Source organism: Cryptomeria japonica, chromosome 2 (assembly GCF_030272615.1).
Source record: "Cryptomeria japonica chromosome 2, Sugi_1.0, whole genome shotgun sequence".
Taxonomy (NCBI): domain Eukaryota; kingdom Viridiplantae; phylum Streptophyta; class Pinopsida; order Cupressales; family Cupressaceae; genus Cryptomeria; species Cryptomeria japonica.
In genome coordinates, this window is record NC_081406.1 from 630,513,852 (window position 1) to 630,518,332 (window position 4,481).

At 36.6% G+C, this 4,481-nt stretch overlaps 1 non-coding gene across 1 annotated transcript; it reads left to right on the forward strand.

Annotated features, from left to right (window-relative positions):
- The first annotated feature begins 260 nt into the window (after positions 1-260).
- On the forward strand, positions 261-338 carry TRNAN-AUU (transfer RNA asparagine (anticodon AUU)). The gene has a single exon. It is a non-coding gene; the product is annotated as a tRNA-Asn (tRNA).
- The last annotated feature ends 4,143 nt before the right edge of the window (positions 339-4,481 follow it).

Below are 4,481 nucleotides of genomic sequence, written 5' to 3' on the forward strand. Positions count from 1 at the left end.
GATGTATATATATATATATGTTGTTTTTTCATACATTCATCCAAGAATAAATATGTTTATCAACTAGCGATGCAATAATTTTTACATGTTTGACATATTGTAGGTGAAACACCACAAGGCTATGTGGTGCAATGGTCATAAATTTTGCATAAAAAAGTTGGATGACATGAAGAAAACTTGTGATTATGGGACAATTGTAGTATTTTAGGTGACTAATGTTTCATCTAGAAGTGACATACATCCTCAAGTCTCACAAAATCGATAGAACGTGTAGCTCAGTCGGTTAGAGCGTGTGGCTATTAACCACAAGGTTGGAGGTTCGACCCCTCCCTCTAGCATTTAACTTTATAAAAAAGAGTCCAAGGGGTTGAGCTTAGTTGGTTAAAGCATTGAGTTCTCAATGTGGAGACCCAAGTTCAACTTCCATGAGGGACACCTTTGTGTAGAATTCTAAGTTGTGACTCTTGGTCTTCCATTGGTTGTTTAAAGTGGATTTCTAAGTTGTGGTTCAGAGGGGATGATCCTTTGGTGAAATGGCGGGGCTTCTTGCCTGTAGTGCCTAAAACCTAGGTTCAAACCCCCACGAGTTCGTCTCTACCATGTTAAAAATGGAGTACCCTTACCTTGGGGAGAACCTTGGAGAAATAGCGAGGCTTCTTTCCTATAGTGCTTACATCTTTAGTTCAAACCATTATTTACCTCAAATTTAATATGTATTATTATTGGATTTTTTGAATTTATTAGAAAAGAAAGGGGAGCGAAATGGTGGCATTGGATGGTAGCAAGATCCACATTGGCGATAGGAGCAAGATTACCGATGTGCGCTATTCTGACGCTTAGTCTTCGAAGGTTGGATCTTGGAGCAATGAAGCAGACATAGCCTTCCCCATCAAGATAGGTAGATTGCATGATGTTCAGAAACCAATTATTGCTGGGAGAGCAGATATGGTCTAGGGCAACAAAAATTCCAGACCGCGGTTAAACTATGGAAACCCTTATTCAAGTGGTAACCAGTGCCCTATTGACCCACATAAGTGGAAGGAGAATGGTTTCATTTGGAATAACAAAGGCTGGTTTCACAAGGATAAGCATCCCACATTTGAGGCCCCCTGAAACTGGTATCCACCGCCCGAACCTAGCATTTTCGGTGTGGCACCCAAGAGAGGCAATCCTCACACTGACTCTTTTTTGGTTCCCCTGATTGATCATGGTAATCTCCAAAAGCGTAATGGGCACTTCAAGCAAGATAACTCAAGTGCAAACCAAGCCAGGTTTTGGAGATCCAATTTCCGTCCTAAAAATAGGAACCCTTGGTCAAACCAAGAAAGACGCCCTGACTTTCGAAGAGCCACCTCCCTCCCTCAGTGACCCTGTTTTCATAAACCGGTAAGAAAAACCTCAAGACCCACCATCTTTTTGGATGAGAATAAAATTAATTCTGCTAGGTCAAATTTGCTTGAGTCTTTCCTTTTCATCAAGTGGGGTGGTGGAAAGCAGGTTAAGGACAACTTTGAATCCTAGTGTAGAGCGGGGTGGGGAAAGGATATTAACATTAATATTCTCTCGAATGATTTCTATATCATTGAATTTATGAGAAATGAGGAGAAATGGCAAGCGAAAAATAAAGATCCATACATCTTAGATGGCATTGAAGTCCACACCATTGATTGGCAACCCAATTTCAACCCCCGAATGCATGTATTGTCAGACAACAAGGTATGGATAAGACTATATAATTGTCCCTTAGATTATTGGCACATTGATGTCATTAAGGATATATACAAAGCCCTTGGCACCTTTGTATTGGCAGATGACATCTTGGAGGATAAATTATGGGGAAGCTTCCTCAGAATTTGTATTAGCACAAATCAAATCACCAAGATCCCTGACAAAGTCAGAATTATTGGGGCAGGGAAGACCTGGATCCAAAAGATTGATAGAGAAGATCAACTGCATATTTGTCCTAAATTCTTTTCCTTAGATCATATCGGTATTAGTTGTGATGTTTCGGCTATGATACAATGAAGTTATTCCTGTATGCAATCTCCTATTGAGGTAAAACTGCAATCGGAACCTCCTATTGCCTTTGACATCGAGGAAGCTTTTTGCAATGATACTCTTGACAAGGAGAATGTTCCACTAATAGAAGCAACCCCTTTGATCATAGTTCCTCCCTCCTCTAGTCAAAGAGAGAGCCAACAAGATCTTCTCACACTTTTGGAGAAGACCAAAACCCTACAGGCAGAAATTGAATCCAAGTTAGAAAATTCACTTCCACCCTCCCCTTTTGTGTCCAGGAATCAACTAGTAATTGAAGATGGCAATCTTCACTCTCAAGATATGGAGACTGGTACTGGAGGGAAGATCTGCTCCTCGATAGGCATTGAACTGGAGGAAGACTTTGAACCTGACTCAGATCTTATATTGGAGGGTACTTCAAAAGGTTTTAATAAGTCAGATTCAACTATTGACAAACCAAATTTTAAGACAGAAGGTGTGCAGGGGTGCAAGTCCAAAAAATTTATGCTAGCAGTGGCTAGTGCTACCAGTGGTCAAACCAAACCTAATTTAGGGAAGGGAATTGCCCTTCCCCAGGAGCAATGAAACTCCAATCTTGGAATGTTAGGGGTATCAATGCTCCTGACAAATGGCACTTGATTAAGCACTAGATTGATGACACCAAAGGAGATATTTGGCTACTACAGGAAACTAAATGGAGCAAGGCTGAGACTGCTGCTAAAATGAGAGTTTAGAAACAGTGGAATGGGCTTTTAAGGTAATTGGATGGAGCCTCTGGTAGCTTGGGAATCATTTGGAACCCCATGAATGTTAATATCTCACTTTTTAAGGAAGATAAGTATTGGCAACATTTCTCAGTTACCATTCTTGGACGGAATGAGAATTTCAATATTTTTAATGTGTACAGACCATCTGCTACTGGTGATAAATGGGCTCTCTGGGATCTCTTATCCAGCAAACTAAACAGTATTATCGATGGTAGTTGTGTGGTAGCTGGGGACTTCAATGCGATCCTTTTTGGCACTGAGAAAAGTGGGGGTATTCAGAGGATTGGTATGTCCCAGAAGGAATTTTTGGATTTTGTTGAGAAGAATCACCTTTTAGACATTGTTTCGAAAAATGCAATTTTCACATGGATGAACCGGAGAGTGGGTTTTACTAATATTGTGTCATGCCCAAAATTTAGGGCAAAAACGGAATGATTTTTTTTAAAAAAATACTAATTAATTAACAAGTTCGCTCACACGACAAGCGTTAATGCATTTGCCAAATATATATTCGAGCTAAATCTGAAACGAACCAAGCATCGATTATTGTTTAATTTTATTTGTGGAATCTAACTGGTCTAATTTTTATCTCCACGAGATACCTAGTCATTAAATTTTTATTAAATCAATCACGTTTAAGGAATAGGAGAGGAAAATTAATTCAGTCTCCAATATGACTATATAGTCTAAACATCTTTTTAAAAATTTTTAATGCTCGAATTAAATTAACTAGGGCAATATTAAGCATTTAACACATTAAATACATTTAAAATTATAAGATTAGGCTTTTTCCTAAATTTATATATTTCTCTTTCTTTTACTTCCTATTAGTAATCATACGAAAGTAATTAAATATTTAATTCTCTATTAAATATTTACTCCAAAAATACAACCAGTATATATATATATATACATATATATGTATATATATATGTATATATAAGTATATATATATACATATATATACATATATATATATATATATACATATATATATATATATATACATATATATACATACATATATATATATATGTATATATATATATATATATATTAATCCTTTAAAACAATAATAACTTTCCAATATAATAGTCAATATTTTTCCAACCCTAATTAGGGATTTTAATTTTATATAAAATGACTCTAAAACCAAATCAACTAAATTGGTTATTATAATTTATCACCCCAGCCCTACCCGGGCTAGGGTTTAACCCTTATTTTTTTGATCTCTTTTTTTTTTACAGGGCTGAACAACGGCGGCGGCCATTTTTGATGCAGGTTCGAAGAAGGGCGACGGGAAGGGGCGCCACTGTGTGAACGCACAGTGGCGGCGCGGCACCACTGTGTGTCCACACAGTGGGAGCCGAAGCGGCCACACTGTGTGTTCGCACAGTGCATGCCGCGCGACCCACACTGTGTGCACACACAGTGGGTCCACGAGCAACCAAAAGCCCTCTTTTTTTTTAAATTTTTTTTTTTTTTAAAAATATATTTTATATAAATATATATATATATTTATATATAAATTTATAAATATAAAAATTATAAGTGTGAAAAAATATATATATATATATTTTTCCAATAAGATTTACATGCAAATTTTTAAACAAAATAACAAAGGAATAACATTGTGTAAAATCAAATTACATGCGCACATATAAATGTATATATATATATATATATATATATATA